General features: G+C 38.4%; 1 long non-coding RNA gene across 4 annotated transcripts in view; it reads left to right on the top strand.

The window, feature by feature from the left end:
• Positions 1-17,855, top strand: part of LOC138144157 (uncharacterized) — a 76,354-nt gene that overhangs the window by 5,393 nt on the left and 53,106 nt on the right. Inside the window, exon 2 of one of the 4 annotated variants that reach the window (XR_011163873.1) lies at positions 7,577-7,696. The exons of 2 other annotated variants lie outside the window; for them this stretch is intronic. This is a non-coding gene — a long non-coding RNA (uncharacterized lncRNA). Of the gene's footprint in view, positions 1-7,576; positions 7,697-15,579; positions 15,644-17,855 lie in introns of those variants that run through there. One more of the 4 variants, XR_011163874.1, reaches the window with a different exon arrangement.

The following is a 17,855-nucleotide window of genomic DNA, read 5'->3' as shown; positions in this document are numbered from 1 at the left end:
GCACGTCCATGGGGCATGGGAGATCTTTAAATCCCATAACCCTTACAGGGACATGGAGAGAAGGATGAGGAAGAGGTTTAAGGGGGCACTCACTAAGATGAGCTCAGCAAGCAGTCAGAAAGGGGGCTAGGATCTGAGGGATCTCTGGATTTTGGGGCCCCCCCTGACCCCCAACCCCTGGAAATCTCAACATGGTTTAGGGAGGGGGGTAGGGTCATAGCAGTGCCTAATTCTATCAATGTCCTCCAACCTGGTCTCCAGTACAGCTTGTGGTTCCATTTTGCTGACCTGACCTTACTTTATTCATATCCTCATCTTCCGATTCCTGTTACAACAGACTGTAATTCTTCAGAATCTGCCCCAGCTCTGCATTCATTTATATGTGAATAAGGCAGAATCACTAATATCAAGGTCCTTACAATTCAGTTGGTTGTACTACACACGCACACACACACAGTATGCAGTGTGTGTATATGTGTGTGTGTATATATACACTGTGTATAAACATATAGAATATATACATACTATGTAAACAGCACAAACATATGCAATGTATAGTATATACACTATCTAACATATAGTACATAACTATATAAACACATATAGTATATACTATATAAACACGTATAGTATATACACTATATAAACACATAGTATATACACTATACAAACATATTGTATATATACATATATACTATACTACATAAACACATATCATATATAGATATACTATATATGTATTTAAATGGTATAAATACTGTACATGTATAATTATGCCATATGTATTTAAAGGGTATATGTACCATATGTGTTTCTACAGCATATTTACTGTACAGCCAACTGAACTGTAAGGACCTTGGTATTAGTGATTCCTCCTTTTTCACATTTGTATTCCCAGTGTCTTTCTGGTGTCCTACACCAGTAAGGACAAGATAAATGTTTGTTAACGATGATGGTGAAAAATGGATGTTGTTTCTGGAGGTGAGACCCTCCCAAACAGACCACCTCATATTATCTGCTGCTGGATTTGGAGGCCAGTGTTTGAATTCCAATTCAGTCACTTGTTGAAAGTCACTAAGCTCTCATTTCTTTTAGACTACACTCTTCCATACCCACCCCCAACTTTAACATCCCCTCCAACCCCAACCTTTTAAGCTTTCTTTTGTTTATTTTCTTCTCCCACTAGAATGTAAATTCCTTGGAATCAGTGGTTGTTTTTCCCCCTTTTGTATTTGTAGTCCCAGTGGTTTAGCACAAAATAAAGACTTAGTAAATACCTGTTGACTGACCACCTTAGTTTCTCTGGACCTCAGTTTCCTCACCTGTAAAATGAGGGGATTAGACTAGATGACCTCTAGAGTCACTTCCAGCTCTGTCTAGGATCCTGTGATCCCAAGGAGGGGGGCCTGTTGTCTGCATCAAATGTTGCTGCCTTAGACAAATTCTTTCATGTTGAGTCATTAGTATTTCCATACTAACGGCATGTCATTCAGAGAGGAAGAAATGATGTTATTACAGTGTGAGAAATCTCAGCAGACAAATTGTATGAAAGCAGCAAAGTTGCAGGAACACAATATAGTCAAAGAGGTTAGTTTTATACTTATGCAGTCATATGCTTGAGGGCAGGGATTCTTAACCTGGTGCCCTGGAAGCTTTTTTATTTTATAACATTTTTATAACTATATTTTAATACAATTGATTTTCTTTTTAATTGAGTGCATGCAAGTGTATGTGTCTGACTTATATCCTGGGCCATTTCCATATCCTGATGAATATTAGGCCCCTGGACCCAGATGACTGGAGGAGAAAGTAAGGCTGATGACCTTGAACAGCCCTCCCTCACTTAAATCCAATTCATTTGCAAGTCACAGCATCATCTTCCTGATGTTATGGTCTTCCAGAATGAAGGACGAACAACAGCAATACTTTCTAGCTCGTCTAGAGATTGTCCTTTGGTCTCTCCTGCCTCTCCCTCTATGGAAATAATTTTATTATTTTCTAACTTCTTCCCTGATTACTTACTGGATCCCCTTAGTCTTCTTCAAAACTCAACTCAGACACCACCTCCTATATTGTGGGTCCTTTGATCACCTTCCCCTTTCTTTTTTTTTTTCTTCTTAAAGCAATTGGGGTTAAGTAACTTGCCCAAGGTTACACAGCCAGTTATTTTTGTGTGGGTGTTAAGTATCTGAGGCTGGAACCGATCTGGGTCCTCCCAACTTCAGTGGCCAGTGCTCTTACTCACTGCGCCACCTAGCCACCCCCACCTTCCCCTTTCTTTAAAAAAAAAAGCATTATTTTTTCTAATTACATGTAAAAACAATTAACCTTCTTCTTTTAAAAAATTTAGTTCTAAATCTCTCTCCTTTCTTACCTCCCATCACACTGCCCTCCCCACCCCGCATTGAGAAGGCAAGCAACTTGATATAGGTTATACATGTCTAGTCATGCAAAACGTATTTCCATATTAGTCATGTTGTGAATGAAAGAAAACACAGACCGAGAAAAAAAAAAGGTGAAAAAAAGAAGTAAAAAAAGAAGTATGCTTTGATCTGCATTCAAACTCCAGCAGTTTTCACTATAAGTCCTTGGGGATTGTCTTGGATCTCCATATTGCTGAGAATAGTTGTCATTCCCAGTTGATCATTTTATAATATTGCTGTTCTTGTGTACAATATTCTCCAGCTTCTACTCACTTCACTTTGTATCAATTCATGTAACTCTCTATGTTTTTCTGACAGCATCTTGCTTATCATTTCTTATAGCACACTAGTATTCCATCACAATCATACCACAACTTGTTCAGCCATTCCCCAATTGATGATCATCTCCTCAATTTCCAATTCTTTGCCATCATGAGAATAACTGCTATAACTATTTTCATTCATATAGGTCCCCCTGACTCCAAGGTCAGCACTCTGTTCACTGCACCACTATCCACTTTTCAATGGCTAGTTGTTTTATTTATTTTACATGTCTTTTCTATATGCTCAGCTTGTATTGGCTAGTGAGAGCCAATTGTTAAATTTTCAGTGTGCATATTTGCACCTGGAAATTGGCAAACATAGAAATTAAGGTTTGATTTATTGCATTAAAAAAATTGTCTAGAGATTTAAAAGAGAAATGAGAATAAGAATAATGAGAAAAGGAAAAGAATTAATAATGATATATAAAGTTAAAAGTATGGTATGTAAACATTTTTTCCTCCAGAGAGCTGGTTGTTAAACACTGATCAGTACATCCTTTTGTGCACAATAACTTCCTTGAGGGCAGAGACTGTTTCAGGTCTTTGTGTCTCTCATAGTGAGAACAGTACTTGGCATAGAGTAGGTGTTTAATAAATGCTTGTTGACTTGATTTACTTTATTGATTGATTTATCTTCCTCCTTCATCTTATTTCTTTTCTTATTCGTCTTCTTTTATTTACTTCTGGGTGAATTTATCTCATCTTTCACATTTCTCTGGTTCTATCAATCCTGAACACCAGTTTGTTTATTTTCTTATCATTTATTTTCTTCTAGTAAATCAGATGATACAATTCAGAATTGAAAGGGATTCTAAAGATCATTTAGTTTAACTCATTGATTTTTACAAGTAAAGAAACTGAAACCAAGGTGGCTTAAGTGACTAATCTAAGCTCATATCCTCTGATTTTAAGTCCAGTGCCTTTTCCCCAGTGCAATGCCCTAAGTCACATTTACAAATGGGGCAACCTCTATACTAACATAATTTTGTCTATTGTAAAACCAAACATGGAGTACAAGAGCATTATGTAATTGAGAACCTTATAACTAATGTTCTCAATCATATAAGGCAGTCTCCGACTTCCTCTTTTTCGTGTTGCCCTATTCTCTTAGAAAACCACCCCAAACCTACCATGATCTCCAGGCTGACCTTCATTAATGGGTTGGTGACTTGTTTGTTCCCCATCACTGCCTATAAAAACATGGCTTATCTCACTTTACTTTTTACCCCATCATTAGAATGAGAGAAATAAGAGAGCTGACATCTCCCCATAGAGATCCAGATGTTACCTAACTTAAGAGTATACCATAATTTCACTTCAGAGTAGAAAATGACCCTGTACTGTTTAATCAAAAATATTTTTCTCTTATGAAACATACACAAGGGGAGAGACAGAAACTCAATCAGACAGGATTTTGGTGAGGTTTTAAAAGTTGGGCTTTTTCATTTTCATTTTGAAATCTGAAAATTATCGTACATTATATATGTCACTGCAAGCTTTCATTTCCTTATCTTCACACACTTTAACACATATCCACAAGATGTCACTTTTCTTCAACAAAGCAAATGCTAATTGTAAAGCCTAGTAATCACAGGAAGTGAGTTTTGGTGCAAAGAATCATCTTTTAAAAATTGATTTCTAAATGTCCAATTACAGTGAGTCTCTCAATTCCAAATCCCAGAATAAGTATTTTTTCCCCATATTAAATTTATTTACATAAATTTATATAAATAATGATAGAGTGTCGTGTAGTGGAAAAAAAGTGTTATATTTTGATTCAGGAAGACAGTTTCAGATCCTTCCCCACCACCACCCTCTTTGACTTTTGTTCACTGTGAGACTATTGGCAGTAAACCTGTTAACTTGTCAGAGACTCATTTTCTAAATATGTAAAAAATGGGGACAATAATACTTCTAGTTCTTACTTCATAGGGTTGTTGTAAGACAGATGAGGTTATATATATGGATGTGTGTACATATATGCACATGTGTACACATGCCTATATGTATGTGATTATTGTATGTACAGATATGTATGTATGTATGTATATACAAACACACATATATACTCCTGTATATAATAACACTTAATAAATTTAAAAGTGCTTTATAAATGAATTAGTTATTGTGTATGGCTCAAATGAGATAATTTATGTAGAATGCTTTGGAAACTTTGTATAAGTGGAAGTTACTAGTATATGACTATAACAAAATGACATTGATTCCATCAGAATCAGCTTTTCGACTTTCATGCCAAGGGATAGGGGATGTTATTGATGGGAGTATTCTCTCCAGCAATGCTGACTGCCATGCTGTGGGATATCTTGTAGGACTCCTGCTTATGTTCTCCCATAAATTCACCACAAAGTGTCTACTCAATTGTGGGGGGAAGGCCTTCCTCAGGCTCTCTTGTTAGTGAGATGGAATCTGTGGGCTGTCTAGGGATATGTCCATCTCATAATGTGACTCAGTCATCTTCTCTTTCAATCATGTGTTTGTGTGATGACTTCCTTCATAATGCTTTATTTGTGGAGTGCTACATCCTGCTCATGGCCAACATCTCCAATTCCCTTTGGGTGGTCCTCGACCAAGGACTAATGGCATATGGTTTACAATCTATACACTATTACCATTCTTATTTCTCTTCCCAATTTTTCCTCTACTTCTCTTATTTGATTTTCAAAATCCTTCTTGGGCTCCTCCATGGCCTGCAACCAATTCAAATTGTTCTTGGAGGCTTTTGACTTTGTTGTCTTCTTCTGCTTCTATGTGTTGATCCTCTTTGTCCCCCAAAAAGATTCCTATGCTATTACCCCCAGAGAATATTGCTATTAAAAAGTTGGATCTTTGTTTCAGGGGGAAGTATAGGGCCCTTAATGTCACTTTTAATGACCTTAAGTAACTCTGTAGTAATATTAGGGATATGGAGTGGTTTAACTGGGAGACTTCTTGCATTTTTGTTAGCAACCCCCTTCCTTCAAACAAGGTAGAATATGGGTAATGGAAAGACTTAAAAGAGTGTTAGGGGAAGACAGTGGGGGTTATGATAGCAAAATTTCAGCTTGGTTGAGTAATCCCTAAATTTAAAAGATGACTATCAAATTGCTGCCCCATGGAAGCAGCATACACACACACATACACACATATAAAATATATATTTTTTGTTGTATTTCATTTGTAATTTTTGCTACTAGGGGAGAGATGCCCTGTGATTTTAGGTCAGATGATTTGGAATGAATTCTTGTTCATTTCTTTGGCTATACTTAGCCTATAGTAAATTGAGAGTTGTCTGTGATAAGGGGTGAATTTGAGGATAGAGTGGAGAGCACAGAATCGGAATTTTGGGAGGAGATAATAACATAGAGGTATGTCAGTATTAAATAGATACAATAATGTTGGAAAGAATCAATAGTCTGAGGGCTTATTATCATTAATCTGAAGAGCCAAAGAAACAAAGATACCAAAGGAAACGAAACTGATTAAGCAGATGGAAGAATTTAGGGACAATTAAAAAGGGGGTGATTCCAAATAGAAATTATACAGATGGTCTATCCCAAAGAAGGATTATAAAGTTTAGATCCTGAAAGGACCAGGATGGTCATTTAGCCCAACCTTCTCATTTTACACATGAGAAAAGAAGCATGCTTCCTGATGCTACCTAAGCCCAGAGAGCTTAAGTAATTTGCCAAGGTCACATTGGGGCAGCTGGTGGTACAGTAGATAGAGTGCTAGGTCTAGCATCAGGAAGACCTGAGTTTAAATCTGATCTGACATTTACTAGCTGTGTGACCTTGGGTAAGTCATTTAACCTCAGTTTGCCTCAGCTGTAAAATGGGAATAATGATAGCACCTATCCTACAGGGTGGTTGTGAGGATCAAATGAGATATTTGTAAAGCATTTGGCACAGTGCCTGCCACATAGTCAACACTATATAGATGTCAGCTATTGTTAGAAAGTGGTAGATTTGATGCTTCAGCTTCAGTCTTCTCACTTCAAATCAACACTCTCTCTCTTGTTTTATTACCCTTGAAACTAGAAATAACTAAGTGACACAAAGGCAAGAGGAAGGGGAAGGATTATTTAAACAGAAGCAAAGGAAAATAATGAATCCCAGAGTATGTGATTATGAACTCATGCAAATATATGTGTAGAGTGAATGTGCCATTTCTGAATTAAAGACAAGTCTTCACATGATAGGAATAGTAGATCAATAATTAAAGAATGTGCACTCCAGTGCCAAGGAGTGCGTGCACTTGGCATACTAGGTATGTATAGCTATCTAGATGGAGGTGGGGGGAGAGTCAGGGAGGGAAGAAGAGAAAGAAAGGAGTTGGGAATGTCTTCTTTTAACAATTGGATATGGACCTGTTTGATCATTTGGAAATCTTTATATTCAGCCCTTAAGTGAATCTAATCTACATAGATATTCTTTTCAGTGCTGCTGCTTTCAACCCTTCCATGCTTTCTCCATTCTGTGTGATTTTTAAAAATGTCTGGGCATCTATAGCACACCTTTTCTTTTGGCTCTTTTAGCATCTCCCAAGTGCCCACCCCTTTAATGTCAGACTTGTCACCTGCTCGTACTTGACCAATCTCCCTGCTGTCCCAATCATGAATGTCTTGTAGCTTATTCCCCTATGTCACTTCATGTACGCAAATTATTATTGATAATATGCTGCAGCTTACTTACACTCTCCATGTTGGGCAAAGAGTGAAACCCTTCCATGAAGACCTGACGCAGGAAGTTTCTCCAGATTCTCTAGCCTCGTTCCTGTTTAGTTCTTCCTTCCAACCCACTCATTTCTTAGAATAGTTCTTTTGCCTCTCAGACTGATACAGAACACCATCCTGAAGGAGAACCATTCTCTTCCAGACCTTCTCTGCAGCAAGGATGCTGGTTAATTGTTTTGATGTGGAAATACTTCTCTGCTGAGATGCAACTACTTGCAGTGAGTAAATGAAAGAGTTCCAGATATTAACAAAAAGTGTAATTAGACATATGTTCATAGATGCCAGATTATGGTAATAGGATATTTATTGGAACTCAGACTGAGAACTTTTGAAAGAAAGATAACTTCCCCTTAGAAAAGAGTGAGTCCTATAGATAAACCAAAGTCTTAGAAAGATTGCAAAGAAAGAAATCCCAAGTTGTCAGGATTGGCAAATGTTCTCTGTTGGGTTATTTCCCAGTCTATTCCTCAAAAGATTACTGTAAAAGTAAGGGAGAAATGTTTGCTTTTTAAAAGAGGCATGCACATGTTCTTCTTCCCTGTTAAAGTTCTTTATGACTACAATTCTTAGAAATAATTAAAATGGAATGCAGATGATATGTCAATTTTAATAAGGAAGGGCGGCAGACATAAAAACAGAAAGAGGTCATCTCAGAGGGGAAATATTAATGTTAAGGATGATCAGTAAGGGTCACATAGGTCAGATTTGAGCTGAGTAAGTAGGGCAGCTAGATGGCTCAGTGGATAGAGTGATGAACCTGGAGTCAGAAAGACTCGAGTTCAAATTTGGCCTTAGACACTCACTAGCTGTGTGATCATGGACAAGCCAACCTCTGTTTGCCTAAATTTACTGAAGAAGGAAATGGCAAACCATTCCAGTATCTAACCCCACAGACAGTATAGTCATGGCTGAACAACAGCAACAAATTAATGAAGCAGAGAAGCCAAGAGGTAGCAGTGAACCAGGAAAAGCATTCCAGGGGGAGGGTACAGCCAAGGATACAAGTGGGAGATCGTGCTGGAGGAACAGTTAAATTGTAGGTATATATCATTGAGCATGGGGAGGAAAGTAAGGTGTTAGAAGACTGGAAATGTAGGAAGGAGTCAGGTTGTAAAGAACTTTAAATGCGAAATAGAATTTTATATTTGTTACTAAAGATAATAGGGAGACAATGTAGCTAATTAAGTAGGAGAGTGACATGGTCAGAGATGTACTTTAGGAAGATCACTGATAACTGAGTGAAGAATAGACTGGGGTGGGGAAGGTCTGTGCAAGAGATTTGGTAAGAATTGACTTTAAAGGGCACTAGACCTGGAGAGGAAGGGTATGAGCAAGGATGACTGTCAAGTTCTGATGAGATGTGAGCAGCTTTGGTGTTAGATGAAAAATTCCCCACTGTTTTCTCAGAACCTTGGACTTTTCATTCATTGCAAGTTTCTTGTTTGTGGTAGTGGTGGTGGTAATAGTCTTGGGTTTAAGGAAGGATTTGGCTCTCTGGAGGGTTTCTGATGAGCTAAAGAAAAGGCTGCCATCTAAATGCTCACCTGGGAGGTGCTTCCTGGAGGGGGTTTCCATAGCTGAAGAAGGAATCAGGTAGGGTATGAAGGAACCCAGCCCTAGAGAGATAAAGCCCCTGATGATCTGTGAAGATTAAAGGGGGATTTAGACAACAAGCTGACTAAATGCGTCTAGTTGAATCCATTTATGGGTGAGAGGCTAAGGAGTCTTAAGGTACAGAGTAGAACATCCCCAGAAAACCAAGGAAAAGCTAATCTTAGCAGATTATATTTGGATCACCCCCTCCTGCGTCCCCAACTCTACAATTCCACTTTTCCATACATAGAGGTTTCAGAGCATTTTGTTGATGAATGAAATTTGCAGGGTAAGATAAGGAAAGAACGAGGGTTATATCCTGTCTCCCTTCTTGCTCTCCCCCCACCCCCAGCGGGGATGGAAGAGGCCTGGAAAAAACTCTTGTGACATAGAGCTGTTCCCATGGCTTTGGAGATAGTCAAGAATCATAAGTGCACAAAATATAAGGAGGAAAACAGATGGATTCCTGATACCTCCATGGTGTAGATACATAGATTTATTACTTCATGATTTGTTTAGAGTTGTTTGGTACAGGCCTGTGGTTTCATTCCATTTCCATTAGTAGGGAATTTATAGTGTGGAAATTCCTTTCAATTATCATTTCCTCCCTTTTCCCTAAGCTGTACTAAGGGTTTTTTAAAATGGAAAACTACAAAAAATAAATTTTAAAATTACATAGCATCTTTTTCATATATATATATATATACATACATATACACACACACCTGCATAGCTATAGTGTATGTATAGATAGATACATAGAAACAGCCCTATACACATACACATTGTTCATATATACATTTATATGTATATTATGGGTCTGAACCTGTTATCAATGATGGGGAACTCTTAATGTTGAAACTCCTTTCATTGATGCTGACATAATCTCTCTGTGTAATGGTAATGGAAATTGAAGATCCTCCTCACCTATTAATAGGCCTTACATGAGCCCAACAAGAGAAGCTTGATTAGGGGAGGCTCGTTTTTCAGGAAAGTCCACACCTTTTGTTACTTTGTAATTAGGTGGTAGGTCATGGGAGCCCTGAAGAAGTGTATATATACTCTGAGGTTAGCATTTTGCTTTGGGGCTTACTTCTGGGAAGTGTTTGAGTGATGTAGCCAGATGAGACTCTGGGTAGCCATTAAGGAGTCCCATGGCTTTGAAAACCCAAATATTGGTGCTTCTCTCTCTGGTAACTATGTATGTATGTAATGGTCAGACAGTTGGATCTGTCTATTGATCTGTGATGTATGTATTATTTGGTCAGATGGTTGGAAGCTGTTTGTTGGTCTGCTTATAATTTCTGTTTGTATTTTCTCTGAAGTTCAGGGTGCTGACTCTTTCCCCTGAACTAAGTAAATGATATATATGTTTGATCAAAGTAAGTTTGTTGACCCCTTTTGAGCTGCTTTCCTTTAGAAAAGCAGATCAAAGAAGCTGTGCTAGCAACCCTCCTGTGTGCTGGTATTATTGGTCTTATACCTCCACAGCAGTTGCAAGTAGTGTTGCTGTTATTCTCTGTAACTAATAGTTTTAGAGAATTGCCTGGGGTTCTAAAAAGTTAAGTGACTTGCCTATGGTCAGACAGACTTCATGTGTCAGAGGTAGGACTTGAACCCAAATTGTTCTGACTCCAAAATCCTTTCTAACACATGTTGCTTCTGAAGGTCACACAAAGTTGCAAATATTTGCCTTTTTCTTGGCTTATTGCATTTTATGGATAATAATATGCAGCTATTTGGGAGAGGTTGTGATGGGGTAAAGGCTAAAAATAAAATCATTATTATTCTAACTCTATTCACCTAGAATAATAATGATGATGATAATAGCTAGCCTTTATGTAGTGTTTACTATATGCTAGGCACTCTAAAAATGTTATCTCATTCAATCTTTTTTTTTTTTTAGTGAGGCAATTGGGGTTAAGTGACTTGCTCAGGATCAACCAGCTAGTGAGTGTCAAGTGTCTGAGTCTGGACTTGAACTTAAGTCCTCCAGGGCCAGTGCTTTATATTTCATTCAATCTTCACAACAACCCTGGGAGGTGCTATTTTTATCCTCATTTTACAGTTGAGGAAACCAAGGTAAATAATGATTCCTCAACTTGCCCAAGGTCACACAACTAGAAAGTATATAAGGCTATATTTGAATTTAGGTGTGCTATCTCCTGCCCTACCTAGCTATTGGTCTTTTGGAAGAGATTCATATGGAATAGTGGTTCTCAAACTTTTTGGTTTTGGGATCTCTTTATGTTCTTAAAAATTATTGAGGAAATCCAGAGCTTTTGCTTATGTATTAACCATACTAGAAATTAAAATGTCTTAGCATTATAATGAAAATACTTTTGATCTCATAGACCCTCTGAAAGGGTCTTGGGACCTTCCAGAGGTCCCCAGACCACACTTGAAGAATCATTGATATAGAGGGCATGTTAATATCTGTGTCCTGGGGATCAAGTTTAGGAAATTCCCTCCCTGACAGTGGGTACCACCAGATGGGAATTCCAAGATACATTTCTCAACATTTGTTGCTGGTTGTTTCCAGGTTAGATTTACATTGGGCTAGCATAGTCCCCTTCCTACTCAGCATATGAAAGAAAGAATCCAAGTGTGCCCAAGTTCTTTTACACGTAGGATTTGCTATGAGATATACTTCTGACTTTTTTCTTGACTTTACCACCATGATTCAGTTTTCTTCTTATCTTGGAACTTCCCTCTGCACCTGGGGGACATCTCAACCTGGAACATCCCTCCCCCATGCTAGCCCCCTTCTCACATTGGTGAGTTTCCTACATGGCCCCTCCATTTAGGGGACAGGCCCAGGTGATCCATGCTTCATTCTGGTAATGAGAATTAGATCTCTCTCTCTCTCTCTCTCTCTCTCTCTGTCTCTCTGGATTTTACCACCATGACTCAGCTGCCTCCTTACTCTGGGAATTCCCATGGCACCTGGGGGTCATCTTACCATAGGATATCCCTCCATGATACCAATCCTCTTTTTCTATTGGTGACTTCTTTCCAGGGCCTCCATTTTGGTGATGGTCTGAGAATAGCTACATTTCATTTACCTCCTGACTATGCTCTTGACTTTCTTTGTACTCTGTCACCATGCCCCATCTGTTTTTGTGGTACTCCATCTGTTTTTCAGCTTCCTTTTCTTCTCTCATTAGAATCTAACCTGCTTGAGGGCAGGAACTGTCTTATTTTCTCCTTCTATTTTTATCCTCGGGGCTTAGAACAGTGCCTACCACACTAAATAGATAACTTGACTATTGTTTTATAGCACATATTCTATTTTTTTTTTTAGTATTTTTTTGAGCAAATGAGTGAAAAACTCACAGACTCTATCCAACTTTTCAGATGAACAGTCCAATAGTATAGGAAACATGTGCAGACAGTGTGATAAAGAGCGTCAAGTGAAAGAACTCAATGTGGGAGTATCATCGGTTTTGACTCACAGTATGTTGGCAAACTACTTGATGTAAGAGGACCACTAGGTTTGTCGGTGGTCCCTAGCTGATTGCTTTCCACCTTTAATCTCATTCTCTATTTCTCTCTTTCATTCCCTCTTACAACAACCTGGCCAGAGGTAAATCCTGGACTTCCTCCACCACATCTGACTTTTCATTCTGAAGCCCTGCTCCAACCCTGGAATTCACACCTTTGCTTCTCCCTCTGATTGGATGTTTCTCCCCATAACTTCCATTTTAGGAGGGGCCCCACCTAGTCTCACTCTTGTGTCTTTTCTCAGGAGGCTGCACTCCAGACTTTCATCATAGGGTACCTTTGTCTCAGCTTCCTTTTTTTCATTGCTGTTATCTTGCCTTATCAGAATAGGGCAGAGACTGTCTTTCTACTTGTATTTCCATTCCCAGTCTTGTGGTTCAGTCATGTTCAGCTCATTTTACAGATAAGGAAACTGAGGCAAACAGGGTTAGGTGACTTGCCCAGGGACACACAGCAAGTAAATGTCTGAGGCTGGATTTGATCTCAGGAAGATGAGACTTCCTGAATCCAGACCTAGCACTCTATCCACTGCACCAGCTAGCACTTAATAAATTGCTTAATAAAATCTTGTTGACTGACTCTCTTCCTCTCCTACCTTCATCACCACTCCCTTTCCTTCCCCCTTCCCAACTCCTTTTCTTTTTCCTTCTGTGCCTCAGAGTGCTTACCCCTGTTTCTAGCACTTAGGGCTAGAAAGTTCATTGTCTCCAGCTGGTGAGTGATTTTCTAGACAATTTCTAAGGAAATCAATCAGTCAGACCCATAAGCATATAAGGTAGATTTCTGTTGCTGTCCTCATGTTTTAGATGTAACATGGGGTGACATGATAGTTGTTGTTTTGTGGCAGGGCTTCTTCCTTCATCGAGATGCTGCTGAAAGATTAGATCATCCAAATCAGGGCAAACAAATGTCAGCCTTCAAATAGAAACCCGCATAAGTTCTAGAAAATAAAAGTTGATGATGATCACCCTATCCCATAGTCTCTGAGGGCAGAAGGGGTTTCAGTGTAGGTTCCTGGCCCATTTACTATCAAACTTCCCCACAAGGAATGTGAAGCATCAAGCAGGCAACATCCCCAGGAGAATATAAATTGCTCTAGGGAGGAACTTTGGCTACATCTAAGTTTACAAATTGAATATTACATGAATAATGTTCCTGATATTCCATGGGAGCTCATTAAATATTTTTGGATGGTGACTCAACATATCCAAAGCTGACTTCATCTTTCCCTCTAAACTTGACTATTCTCTCAACTTCCTTATTTCTCTTGAGAGCATCTACTATCTTCTCAAGGACACAGGTTTAGAAACCCTAAGAATCTTTTTCAATCCCTCCCTCTCTCACCTTCTACCCCATATTCATTCAATACCCCATATTCATAGTCCTGTTCATTACACCTCCTCAATATAGCTTATATCTATCCTTTTGTCTCCACTTACACAAGCCACCATAGTTGAAGCTCTTTGTCCCTCTTCTATCACCCCTTTTGTAGATTGTTCTACAAAATTATTTTTGTAGATTTGTTCTACAAAGTCTATCCTAAGAGATTTCCCAACCTCCAGTCTCTCCCCTGCCCGATCCCTTCTTCATAGTTTCCAGAATAATCTTTCCAAATTGCAGATCTTATTGGGGCATTACCCTGCTCAAAAATCTCTAATGGTTCCTATTTATCCAAAGGATAAAGTTCAGGTTAATTAGCTTGATTGATTCATTCCTCATTAACCTGGAAAAGAGAAGACTTAATGAAAGAGTCAATAGATGACTGTCAGCAAGTATTTGAAAAGCTGCCCATAGGAGAGGATTAAATTTAATTTTATCTAGAGGGCAAAACTTGTAATGGCTATTAGGATGGAAGATACAAAAAGGTGAGTCTGGGCTTGAGGTAGGGAAAAACTGAATAATTCAGGTTTTCTAGAAGAGGAACTAGCTGACTTGAGGTAAATAGTAGACTTTCCTTCACTGGGAGTCTTTGAGCAAAAGGGGGGGGGGGGGGGGAGATTCTTTTTCAGGTGTAGTTTGACCTAGACAACTTCCAAGGTCCTTTCCAATTCTGATATCCAACAATTCTATGATATTTCAGGCCTTCCACATTCTGGCTCTAAAAATGCTGATTTTATACACACACACACACACGCACACGCACACACAGAGTATGTATGTATGTATATATGTATTATATAAGAATATACAACATATACAGTCCCTTTCACAGCCAAACTCCTTGGAAAAGATGTCTGCTCATGTTGCTTTCATTTTCTTTTTCCTCTTTCACTTCTCAGTACTTTGCCATCTGGTTTCTCATTTCATTAATCAACTGAAATTGTTCTCTCCAAAGTTACCAATGGCTTCTTAATTCCCAGATCTTCTGGTCTTTTATTGGTCCTTATCCTCTTAACCTCCCTTCTACATTTGACATTGTTGACTACCTTATCCTCCTGGACACTCTTCTCAGGGTTTTTGGTTCTTCTACTCCTAACTTTGGTCATTCTCCTTTGTTTCATCATGTATATCATGCCCCTTAACTATGGTTGTTTCCTAAGTCTCTGTTCTGGGCCCTGTTCCTCTCTCTCTAAAGTCTCTAACTTGGCAATATCATCAACCCCATTGGTTTAATTATCATCTCTATGCAGATCAATTCCACATACATACATATGTATGTATATATGAATGAATACAAAATAAATGAATGAATAAATAAATAAATAGGGTTGCATGCTTCTCTCTACTTGCCTGGACTCTGTAATACCCTCCTAAATTGGTATAATATTAGTGGGGTTTAAGATCTTCCCCACCCATTAATAGGTCTTAGGTAAAGCCCATCAAGGGAGCTCACTTAGGGGAAGCTTGCTTGTAGGAAGGCTTTCTACTTTTTGCTAATTTTTAATTAGGCACTGAATCACAAGGGCTGTGATGCCTTCTGACTCTGAGAAGTGTATATATACTCTGAGTTGATATTTTGCTTTGGGGGCTCACTTATGAGAAGGATCTTGTGATTCCCTTGTAGAGATTCTGATTCCGTATGTTCAGAGTTCCCTGACTGCTCAGATGTAAAGGCTTTCTTGACCCAGGTATGTATGTAAAGTGCATAGCAATATTGCTTTGATTCAGGCAGAGTCTGTTGGTCTTTATTTCTCTGCTTGTACTTTCTCTGAAGTTCAGGGTGCTGACTTTTCCCCTGAACTAGAGAATGTAATTAAAAAAAAGATTGTTGACCCCTTAAACAGCTATCTTTCCTAGTAAAGCGGATCTAAAAACCTGTGCTAGCAGCCATCTTGGGTATGCCAGTGTGGTTGCTGCTACAACTGGGTCTCAGTCTCAATTCCCTTCCCTCCCCCCCCAATCCATCCTACACACATATGCCAAAATGATTTTCCTAAAGTACAGGTATAAATATGAAACTTTCCTACTCAGTAGACTATAATGACACCCATTACCTGCAAAATCATCCATCAGTGCCTTGTAGGAGCTTAAAAAAACCTCTAGCTATCTTTTGTTTTTATATCACCTATATTTCCTAGTGTAACTCTGACTGATTGACTTCAGGCAAGTGTGATATCATTTGCAATATTCCTCGCAATTTGTCTCCCACCTCTTCAAAGAAGCATGAGAGAGACATTCCCTCATATATATATTTTTGACCAAATTTGGTCATTACGATTTCAGTCTTAAATTTTCATTGTTTGGTTGCTTTTCCTTACATTTAAATAATTTGTTGTATATATTATTTTCCTGGTTCTGTTTACTTTGTATTAATTCATGGAAATCTTTCCATGCTTCATGATTTTCATTATACTTACTATTCCTTAAAGCACCTGTAAGAAAAGTGGCACCTTCATATACAATTTTTTTTTGTTCTTCCAATTGATGGCTGTTGATTTAATTTACAATTCTTTGTTACTACAAAAAACAATGCTGACATAAATATTTTAGTATATATAGGGAGTTGCCTGTGTGTAGTTAATCTCCTTGGGATATATACCTAGAAGTGACATCTCTGAGTCAAAGGATATTGACATCTTAGTGACTTTCTTTGAATAATTACAAATTGATTTCCCAAATGGTTTGAAAAATCTACACCTCCACCAATAATGCATTAATGTATTCCTCAAAGATTGACTATTCTTATGTTTTGTTATTTTTGTCAGTTTGTTAGGTGTGAGGTGAAACTTGAGTTGTTTTGATTTGGTATTATTAGTAATGTATAAATTAATTTACATGATTGTTAGTAATTTGCATTTATTTTGATAACTATTTGTTCATATCTTTTGACCACTTAGCCATTGGGGAATGGCTTTTGGTGTTTAAAAAAAATTGTATATGAAGGTGCCACTTTTCTTACAGGTGCTTTAAGGAATAGTAACTATAATATTTTTTATTTGTTTTTGGCCCAAATCTGTTATTTCATCAATGTAGAGAACTTCTACTATGGGAACTCCCTGCACCAAAACACATCATCTACTTTATCTATAACTCTTAGAGATTTACTTAGGAGCCCTGTTAGGTTGTGACTTGCTTGTGACCCCTCATAGAGGCAGTGCTTGAAACTAGGCCTTTGACGCTGAGGCTAGCCCTCTTTACATTACACACAAGTGCCTCTCTGTTAATATTGTTAAATAATGCCCTCCGAAGCTATGTCACCCAGTTGTCTGAAAGAGTGGGAAGGTGAATGTCACCAGTAAATTCCCCTCTTCACTACTTCTTTTTCTTCCATGCCTCAGAAGGGAAGAGACCCTCCATATCCAGAACTCTCATTCAAGACTAATGATTTAACCTTGGTGCTGGTGTGGTACCTTTTTTTGAAACCACATCCCTCACTCTGTCCTTCCATGTAGCTCAGTGTGTGGTATCCCACATTAGTGTCCCCATCCCTGGAGAGGAAAAATAAGGCTTTTTTTTTCCAGTGATAGATGCCACTCAGGGAGGAAGAGCTGGGTCAAGAGTGGGCAGAAGCAATATAGGAGAAACGGAAGGTCATCTTACTCATCAGGAAATTCTTCATCCTCAATTTATATGATCCATAGCTCTTATTTCCTCAGATGAAAGGTCATGACTTGCTCCTTGATGACAGGGGCTGAATTGCTTTTGTATTTATCTCCCTTGAGACTATTGCAGACTAGGTAGGCTTTTAATAATAGTAGAGGTGCATAGATTCTGAGTTACCAGGGTCCTTAGAGATCTTATAGTATAACCTTTTCATTTTACAGTTGTGGAAACAGAGACCTAGAGAGAAGTGACTTGCCCAAGGTCACACAGGTAGTAAGGCTATAAACTCTTATTTTA

Source organism: Petaurus breviceps, unplaced genomic scaffold (genome assembly GCF_028583685.1).
Source record: "Petaurus breviceps papuanus isolate PSGF00001 unplaced genomic scaffold, PetGlider_PUasm1.0 90692, whole genome shotgun sequence".
NCBI classification, from domain to species: Eukaryota; Metazoa; Chordata; class Mammalia; order Diprotodontia; family Petauridae; genus Petaurus; species Petaurus breviceps.
The sequence above is the reverse complement of the archived record's forward strand: the minus strand, read 5'-3'. Positions and strand labels throughout refer to the sequence as shown.